Genomic DNA, 10856 nt, shown 5'->3' with positions numbered 1-10856 from the left:
AGTCAGACATCAGGTATAATCCTGCAGAAACAGAGGGGGAGAACTGTAGGAGCCAGAGGGGTACCACAAGAGATCCCACAGAATCAACTAACCTGGGTTCATAGGGGCTCATAGAGACTGAACGGACAACCAGAGAGCCTGCATGGGATTGACCTAGGCTTTTTGTGCATATGTTAGAGTTGTGTAGCTTGGTCTTGTAGGACTCCTAACAGTGGGAGTGTGCTGCCTTCCTTTGGGACCCCTTTCTCCTATTGGGTTGCCTTATCTATCCTTACTAGAGGAGCAGGTGCCTACTCTTAGTGAAGCTTGATATTCTATGGGTGGTTGATATCCATGGGAAGTCTAATCTTTTCTGAAGAGAAAAGGAGGAGGAGTGGATGGAGTGGGGGAGGGGGAGTGGGGAAGGGGGAGTGGGGAGTGGGAGTTGGGGGAGAGGGACTCGGAGGAGAGGAAGGAGAGAAAACTGTGTTTGGGATCTTAAAATGAATGAATGAATGAATGAATAAATAAAACAAGATCATAGGTTCTTTGAAAGGAATAGTTTCTCTTTGCAGAGGGCTGAATAACACACGCGGAAAGAACTGGAAGGTACTAGAAACTCCAGTGTCTGTGAAAGTACTTAAAAACTGCAAAGTGGCTTCTAAACTGTAAGCCAGAGTCTTCATGTAAGGAGTTCAAAGCCACTCCCACCTTTTCTTTTCTTTTTCTTTTTCTTGGTTACTTTGTTTACTCACATTTTAAATGTTATCCCCTTTCCTGGTTCCCCTCTGCAAACCCCTATCCCCTCCCCTGCTTCTATTCTCTCTCTCTCTCTCTCTCTCTCTCTCTCTCTCTCTCTCTCTCTCTCTCTCTCTCTCCTCCCCTCTTTCTTTCTTTTTCAGTTGACTTTGCCAGGCTGTTACTTTTGTACCTGAACAATTGTCTTTTTCTCCTCTCTGAATAACCCACCAGGAATAGAAATCCCCTAATAAAGGGTGGCTAAATGAGTGATATTAGGAAATCATAAGACTTGATAAAAGAACAATTGCACATTTTCTGAAAAGATGGCATCTTATTTGAAATGCTAAGAATGGCTGCACTGGGAACACACAATTCTTCTAGGGTTTGAGGGTAGAGTCAGTTGTCTCAACTGCCTAGAAGTGTGAGAAGGAAAACGGAAAGCTGAGAAAGGCTGGGTTTTACACCATGACTTAAATGATTTGTGTAACAGTGAGGATTTACTATGTTCCTGCCTTTCTTGTTTTTTTTCTCAACTCTTCCATCCAGCGTTTTAATAAGTCCTTTCCTCATCCTGTCTAGGAAGAGGGAAAAGTGCAAAGATTCTAAATAAATGCCCTTTTAAGGCATAAATATGCTCTTTGGATGTCATCTTTAAATAGATTTTAAAAAATAGATTAGACTCTCTGTGTCATAGTAAATGCATTCTTAAACTGCCTGTGACAATTTAAGATATAAATATTTGTATAATAATATAATTTATATGGTTAAGCATTGAACATGACACCTTTGGGTCTATTACTCTAATCTCATAAGAACCCACAACTGTCATTTTATATGATGAAATAGACACATGGGGCTCAAGCTCTTTTTTTCCCCCATTATTTCTCAGATAAGTGATTGAATCAGAATTAAAACTGGTCTAGTCTGCAGAAAGCACAGCTGCCTCAGCGCAAGATTGTTTCTGAAAGGGAATTCTCCTCTAGATCTCTATGGAAAACAAGGGGAAAAAAGCACGCCGTCCAGCTAACTAGGATTTTTAAGGCATTTGAAGTTGCTTGGTCTTCTGGTTGGTTCTCCTAAATTATTCTCTCTGCCACTCATCCAAGCCTATGTGTGAGTGGCAGCCAGTAGAAGCTATCAAGTAGACTGAGCATATACATCCCTTATTTAACTTTACTGGCTTTTCTCACTTGCCATAGGAAACTATCTTTTGCCATTCTCACAGACCTAAGGATATCACCTTTATTACTGCTAAATCCTCTACTTTATTGTCTGTGAGCTTCTTCTGAATTCCCCAAACACTCTGGGCTTTGTTTTCCCTCTCCTTGGGTAATTTCTCCTCTTGTAGGTTTAGTGAGCTTGTCTTCAGCCTTATCTTGAAGAGCCAGCTATTCTATCACCTCCTCAGCAAATGTGTGTGGCCTTCCCAGACAGAAGCAGTTTTCTGTCTTTCCTCTTGTCTTGAGCATCCTTGACTTTTCTGGATTATTGTTGTGTCTCTTCTAGACCATAAGCCACTTTAAGGCCAGGACTTGTATCTCTCTTATCTAATGTAGCAACTGAATAAAACAGAGATCTGAGAACCTACTAAGAGCCGACCACCAGCTCAGGGAACTTTCTCCCACAACAAGGTATAGAGGGTGGGGGGAATCCTGAGACTGCAGGGCCTTGCTCTAACCCTCAAATCCTTTATTCTTCTTCTTCCTCTCTTTCTGGAGGCCTAGCAGTTGTTTGTGCAGATATTATACACTCCATCACTTGTCCTTGGATGCAAGGGTAAATGTATAGGTCACAGGCATTTTGAATTCCTGGGCTCTCTCGGATTCCCATTCTCCTCAGTCCTCTCCAGTCACTTTCTTTGATCCCTCAGGATCTGAAATTTGTCTATTCCTTATCTCCCTGTAGGCTGATGCTGCCCTAGGGCAGCTTCTTGATCTTAGGAGAATTTTTAACTGTTCTAGTCTACAGGTCTCCTAAGATAAAGGGAGACCTGTTCCAGGGCTGGCAGGCAGTGTTCTTAAAAACCTCATTTATTGTGACCATTTCCCCAGTTTTCAAGATGATAAAACAACTCAAAGTCCAACAAAGTTAAGTTTCCAAACTTCTCTTAACTCATAAGAGATGGAGCTAAAGGCTGGCTTTAGCTTCTTTAACTCCCAAACCATGTGCTTCCTTCTGCATAAAAAGACTGAATGTTAGACTTTTCAAAAATGATTCATTTGGGTTGGGCATGTAGTTCAGTTGGTAGTATGAAAACAATATGAAGGTCTGGGTTTGATTCTTAGGACACCAGGCACAGTGGCCATAGCTGTAATACTAGCACTAGGGAGGTGGATGCAGAGGGATCTAGAAGCTGGGGTTATCCTTGGTTATGTAGCAAGTCCAAGGGCAGCCTGAACTAGATGAGGCTTGTCTGAAAAAATAAAGAAAAAGAACAAAGCCACTCACTAGCATGTCAACTATATATATGTTTTTGTGTTAGGGCACATGCTTGTTGACATGAGTCTATGGAGGACAGAGAACATGTTTTGGTGTTAGTTATTGTCTTCAACTTTGATTTAGGCAGGGTGTCTCATGTTTGACAATACACTGTGCACTGAATGTTGGTTTCCACTGAAATGGACACTGCACATTAGCTATCACTACACCACATACTGCAGGCTGCTCCCACTGTACCGCACACTCCAGGCTGCTCCCATTGTACTGCACACTCCAGGCTAGCTGCCCTCCTGTGTCTTTAGGGATTCTCCTGTCTCTGCCTCCCATCTCACTGTGGAGTTTCAGACATGTAGCACCATGGATGACTTTTGCATGGTCTTGAGATCAACCCTCAGGCTGTCAGGCTTCACAGGAATCTGTGTACTCACTGACTCACCCCTCTGGCCTCTATTCACCTTATTTTAAAAGATTTATTTTATTATTTTGTGTATATGAGTGTTCTGCTTCACTGCATTCTTAAAGGAAAAAACGAAGGGGAAAGATTTTTCTATTCATGATAACAAATCAGCAGACAAAACAATGAGATATTAGTAGGTAGGCTTTACATCATCATCATCAAATGCTCAGAATTAACAACAGATTTATAAAATACTGTTTTGGTAAGTGGAGACCTAAAGAGACAAAATCTAATTCTCTCTCTCTCTCTCTCTTTCTCTCTCTCTCCCTGTCCCCCTCCCTCCTCCCTCCCCCATCTTTGCTGTAAACCTGAAATGCCAACAGTCAGGTCATGGAGTGAAATCTTGAAATAGAACCCAGGGGTTTTCACTATGAATGCAGACTTAATACCGCACCTCCTTAGTGGATCCAAGACCCTAGTCACAGCTCAGTGTCTGGCAGAAAGGCCTGCTCTGCTTATCAGCTGCAGAGAACCAGGCATCTCTCTTAATTTTTAGGAATGTATGTGGGTGCATTAATCCTTTCTTCCCAAGGGCAATTATCTCTCCAAATCAACTTATTGCTTATGAAAATAATCTTCACTCTTAGTTGGAAAGAGGCTCAAATTGTTTTGAACTTGGAGCAAATGAAGTCGGCAGCTTGGAATGTTAAGTTTCATCTCTGCAGGAGAGCAGCTCAGCGCTTGATTTAGATGCATCTGGTTTTCCTCATTATTCCTCTGCTAGTCTAAAAGACTGCCTGGAGCTAATTTCTTCCTAAATAAGATATTTCTAATCAGATTTTGTACCCTATATGGATTTCATATGAAAATGATCCCTATCTTGAAAATTAAAAACATCCCTCCCACCCTCCACCACATCTCAATGTGTAGTGGAGGTCTCAGCTTAGGAAACCTTGAAACAAAAGACCAGAATGACAGTGGGTTGGTTTGAATTTGGTACAGCAGACCATAAGAGAAAGCTTACTATGCAGTAGACATGGCAAGAGACAGAAGACAGATCTTGATCTAAGAGTTCAGGATTTGAGGTTGGGTTTGTTTCATACGTCAGTAATAACACCAGCAACATTGCTATTCTAGGCAAATGACTTTATTTCTCTGAAACCTAGTATAGTCTCCTCCTCATCCTTCTTCATCTTCTTCACCTCCTCCTTCTTCTGTTCCTCCTTTCTCTTCCTCCTTCCTGTCCTTCCTTCCTTTCTTTCTCATCCTCTTTTTCTTTCTTTCTCTCTCTTATTTGAGATAGAGTCTCACTATGTAGCTCTGGCTGTCCTGGAACTCACTATATAGACCAGGCTGGCCTCACAATTATGTAGACCAGGCTGGTCTTGAACTCACAGAGATCTACCTCCAGGATGCTGGTGTTAAAGGTATGGATCGCCATGCTTGGCCAGTGCAGTCTTCTTGAATGTGATATTACCAGTCTGTGGTAATTGGTTTTAATGGTCAACTTGCCATACTCTAGAATCTTCTGGAAAGAGTCTGCATGAGGGTCTTCCTAGATCAAGCTACTCTCTGGGCATGTCTGTGTGAAAAATTTTTAAATTGGGTTAGTAGATGTTGGAAGACCCACCCTAAACATGGGTTGTACCATTTCATTGGCTCTGTGAGTGGAAAAAAAAGCAAGTAGAGCAAATGATAACACACACATTCATTTCTCCCTCTTCTTGAGTATGGCTATGATATGACTAGCTGTTTTAAGTTCCTATTGCTTTGACTTCTAACCACTGTGGACTATAACCTGGAATAGTGAGCTAAAATAAGTTGTTCATTCCTTAGTTGCTTTCTGCAAGATTATTTATTGTGGCAACAGGAATAAAATTAGAACACAGTCTTGTGGGATCACTGTGAGAAATGAAGGAGATTAAGAGTGGCTGACAGCTAATGGGACCTTACTCTGAGCCTGATGTAATATTAAATCCTTTATCATATTTAGCCATAGTAACAGTCCTATTAAGAAGAGATAATTGTGACTCACTATTTTATAGGTCAAGAAATTAAAGCTTGGGTTAATTGACCCACCAGTTTGTATGAAAAGGAAGGTTAAGAGTAAGACTTGAGCGTTGAACTGTCTCACTAGAGAGCCTGTGCTTCCTCTGATTCTCTGAAAGTTTCTATCTTCCTATACTTCTGCATGTGGACCTACTCACATCTCCATCTACAGCAGCAGCTAGATCCATAAGTCATCTATGGCTCACTACCATCTACTTCTCATAACTGTTGTCTTAGTTAAGGTTTCTATTGCTGTGATAAAAAGTGACCAAAATTAAGTTGGAAAGGAAAGGGTTTATTTCATCTTACAGATTGTATTCCACCATCCAGGCAATTCAGGGAAGGGGCTCAAGAGAAGAACTTGGAGGAAAGAACTAAACAGGAGCCATGCAGGAGTACTGCTTATTGGCTTGCTCTTCATGGCTTGCTAAGTTTCTTTTCTTGTATCACCCAAGGTTACCTGCCCAGGCATGGTACCAGCCACCATAACCTCGACCCTTCCACATAAATCATAAATCAAGAAAATGCTCACTAGCCTTGTGTGTAGGTCAATATTATGGAAAGAGTTTTCAATTGAAAGCCCTTCTCCCCAGATACGTCAAGCTTTGTTTAGAGTCATCAAAAGCCTCACTAGTACAACAACTGTCATATCTGTCACAGAAATGATGTTAGCACAATGAGTAGAAGAATCCACATTGGTGAGATAAGACTTCAGAGAAGAGATGGAAGCGATGCCAAGCATCAAAGCTTGGTGTGACTGGCCCAATTAGCTGCTCTCTTTATCATGACTCCCCACCCCCCACCCGCCTTCCTCTTCAGTAGCAGAATGCCTCATCAAATGATATGCTTGTCAGCTTGCCTGTCAGCTAGGGGAGGTAGCTATATGTGGTTCAGCTTGGCTAGGAATATGTTATACAGAGTTTCAGAAGGCTCTGCTAATAGAATGGACAGTGCTACTCAAGATTCCTCCTTCTGTTTTGCTGCTTGGAATTTAGACAGAGTGAACTGAGATCTAGCAATGTCTCATACGCTGAATATGAGGATGACAGAAAAAAAAAGCTACTTGATTCTAGTTCAGGTCATTCTGCAACTCCATATTTTTCTTGAGCTATTTGCCTTTGTGTCTTTTCTCTTTTTAATGTGTGTGAAAGAAAAATAGTGTTCAGTCTTTAAGGTGTTATTATTTTGGGTCATATATAGCACTAAACCTTTTATAAACAGGGTTTGATTTGATAAGGAAGGTACACCAAGCTGAGGGGCCTCTGAGTGTGAGCAAAATAGAGAGAAACTACTTTGGTATTCTTGATAAGTCTCGTTATCTTGTGGTAGAGATTTTAGTCATGCACTAAAATGGCATGTGGGCTTTGGAATGAGATATATCTGAGTTGATGTTCAGCATTCCCTAGTGTTGTCATGTGTCGTTGTGGCTAAGGCCCTCACCTGTCTGAGTTTAGTTTCTCAGTCTGGACAGTGAGGACAGTCATAGCTGCTCAGCAGTGTTGTGAGGTTGGGGAGACGACCTAATCTGAGTCGAGAGTCTTACTTTTCTAGCATCTTTGGACACATTAGTTTCATGAAATGCTGTCTCGTCCTTGTAACGCCCATGCTAGCCACACCATCTGAGACTTGGGCTAACACTCCAGTATTTTGGAATTAAAGCCAGAAGATGTAAATTCCTTCTTTTTAAACAAATTGCCATATATTTGATATTTAGCTCTAGGTAAGTTATTTTTTGGGCCTTAGTGGCTTTATCTGTAAAACGGACCCAAGAACCCTTCCTGCTTTTAAAGTGTCTTTTTTGAGCCTTATAAGAGCTCAAGAAGAGGAGGTAAAGCTCTGGGAGGGGTGTCCATCCTCAGCATAATTCATGTCTTGAATTCTGTCAGTGCAGAGTGTCCCGAATCTCTGCCTTCATTGGTACTAGCTTTAGTCAGTCTCAAGCCTCCATAAGATTGAAGAGAATCAACAGCTGTGGAGGGCCTGATATCTGGTTAGAACCAGGGATCTCAGTTTCTTGAAGATCTAAAAGGTATCTGCTTGAATTCTGAGGCAGCAACTCCTAGTGTTTAAGAAAATCAGACTTGATTTTGACTTCAATCCTACTCTAAGAGTTACATTATTACTTTGTGAATCCAGAAAATCCCCTATAATTTCATAGGTGAGCTCCATTCCCTCAGCTATGAAATAGGGATGGTGATCACGCCAACCCTTGGTTCACATGAGTGTTAAATAAGTGGCTGTTAGATGCTGCTTTGCTCTAACAAACGCCATGGGGTTATTTCGATATTACTTCCTGTTTTCCTCTTGTAAGTTAGCTTTTACTAGGACCCTGTCTCAGATAGACCAAGACTTAACCTGCATATTTGGTTGGCACATATACAGAAAAGCTTTGAGGAGAGATGATGTTTCTATAACAACCGTTTGTGGAACTCTGGGAGACTCAGGAAAAGGCCTGGGATGTAGGGAACAGCCGAGTGACAGGGAGGAGCTGCAATAGGGGTAAAGGCAGCATATACTAGGCAAGTGAAATTACAGTGTGAAAAGACCCAGAAAGGAGAAGACAACACTGGATGCTGTTCCTAGACTTTAGGGGAGGAGACTTTAGAATAGGTTAGCCTGGCTGCAACAGGGTGTGAAGAAGGGCAGCAGCAAACCCAGAGAGGAATTAGATAAGATCTAGATGAGAAAGGGCTTTGCCAGTCACTGGGAGTGACTTTAATTCCCTTTTACGCTCAGGGGCTCCTTTTTCGTGGCTTTGCTCCAGATTCCCTTTCTGTAAATTGTCTTTTTTTTTATTAGACTTGACAGCTATTTACAAAAATGCCTACATATTTTATAAATTCAGATGAAAAAAACATGACTAAATATTAATAATTGTCAATTATTTTTTTATATCTGGGAGGCAAACAGATGTTCACTCTACTATTTGGGGTATAATATCTTTTTAGACAGGAATTAAAAAAAAATAAGCTGTGAGGCAAACACTCCGTTTGCTACATTGTGACCTTGAATTTGGTGGACCAGTGATGGTCCACGGAGCTTCTGTGCTGTGTATCTGCAAATAGTATGCCGAGTCAATGGGTATTTTGAAAACTGAGTTATGTCTTACAATTTTGGAACCTCCAATAATTCTTCTGTTTTGTTTCAAGGGAATTATTTAGTGAGCGCCTTCTGTGTTCTAGAAAGAGGAATGAAGACAATACATTAGATATGGCTTCTGCCCTCACAAGCGTATTTTAGTTTATTCGGAGAGATAAGGTGAAGAAACCATTTGAATATAGGGAGGAGAACACAGAGCACACTGTTGGAAAGTATGGAGAAGTGTGTTGATTAGAGCAAGAGCCTTTGCCCTCCTGGGATCTCTGTCATAGACATGCTGGGTGTCTGCAGGACAAGATACTTCATCTTTATTATTCATGGTAGTGCAAAAACCTTTTATTGTCTTTTTCTTTTTAAAAATCAATTCTTAATTTACATGTCATATGATATCCCCTTTCCCAGTTTCCCCTCCAAAAAAAAAAAAACAAAACAAAACCCCAAAATCAAAAAAACAAAAACAACAATAAAAACAAACCCTTATTCCTTCCCCCCTCCCCCGCTTGCCACCCCACCCTCTCCTGCTTCCTGGCCCTGGCATTCCCCTACACTAGGGCACAGAGCCTTCACAGGGCCAAGGGCCTCTCCTCCCATTGATGACCAATTTAGCCATCCTCTGCTATACATATGCTGCTGGAGCCATTAGTCCCACCACATGTACTCTTTAGTTGGTGGTTGAGTCCCTGGGAGTTCTGAGGGTACTAGTTAGTTCATATTGTTGTTCGTCCTAAGGGGCTGCAAACCCTTCAGCTCCTTGGGTCCTTTCTCTAACTCCTTCATTGGGGACCCTGTACTCAGTTCAAAGTAGAGGCTGTGAGCCTCTACTTCTGTATTAGTCGGGTTCTGTCAGAGCCTCTCAGGAGACAGCTATATCAGGCTGGATTGTCCTTCCTTCAGTCTCTTCTCCATAGTTAGTCTCTACTAAAGGTAGTTAGCACAACAAAGACTCCTATTTCCTGACCCTTTCCCTTTCCCTGAGATTGTCAAGTCATACTGTGAAGTGGAACTCAATGGGATGAGATGCAGTCACTTCTGCCAGGGATAAAGGATGGAGGAGGACACCATGGCCCTGTATGCTTGCTAGCCTGGTTTGGGTGCATGGATGGAGAGGACACCATGGCCCCATGTGCTTGCTGCCTGGTTTGGATGCATGCACTCTTCCTGCAAGAAGACTCGCCTTGTGGAGTTACTTTTGCTTTGTCTGATGTTTCTCTGTGCTGCACCAAAATTACTTTTGTTTGTTTTTTAACAACAGTATTTGAAAACTGAGTGTAGTTTCAGCTCTGAAATATATGAGTCTGAGTTAGTGGAACATCTACTTCAAAGTGGGGGACATATGCCTTTGACTGAAAGCTGTCTCCAAAACCAAAACAAAAGTCCCCAATGGTAAGCTTGCCTCTTATGTAACTTCAATGTAATGATTTGTTATAGGATACAAGTTGTTACAGAGAGAGAAGACAGGCCTGAGCTGAAAATATTGTTGAAAATATTTAATATAGGCAGTGTGAAACACATGCAATTTTTAAATTCTCTGTAAATGGCCCAAAAGAGTATTCTCTTTCAAGGTAACTGCTGGTTTTTTAGGGCAAAATAAAAATTCCTAACCACCAGTTAACAATTTTGGAGACAGGAATAGAGGTGGATAGGAAAACAAATGACACATTTTTTTTTTTTAAATTTCAGCTCTTTTTTAAATGATTCTGGTGGCAAAGTTAAGCAAGTTTCTTGCAGTTTCTAATCAATACACACACACACACACACACACACACACACACACACACATATATATATATATGCGTCTATATATATATATATATACATATATGTGTGTATATATATACACCAGCCAGATTTATAACGGTAAATCTCCAATCCCAAAATGCCCATAGAAAGAACATAAAACTCAATTGATAGAAATACAAGCTACACACCTTGACTGGGCAAATGTACCCTACACTACTTTATTGCTCATCTATGAAATCCCTGGCTATTTGTGGCTCATCCAGACTACGTGGTTCTGGTTCATCTTCATCTCCTCCTTCCATCTTTCTCTCCCTCTGTTCTCTGTCTTGTTTGACCTTTTTCTTTGCTCCTATCTAATCATTATTTTTTTTTAAAAGATCTAGCAATTTCTTTTTTTTTCTTTTTTTTTTTT

The sequence above is a fragment of the Mastomys coucha genome, unplaced genomic scaffold (genome assembly GCF_008632895.1).
Source record: "Mastomys coucha isolate ucsf_1 unplaced genomic scaffold, UCSF_Mcou_1 pScaffold21, whole genome shotgun sequence".
NCBI classification, from domain to species: Eukaryota; Metazoa; Chordata; class Mammalia; order Rodentia; family Muridae; genus Mastomys; species Mastomys coucha.
Note: the sequence above shows the minus strand (reverse complement) of the source record.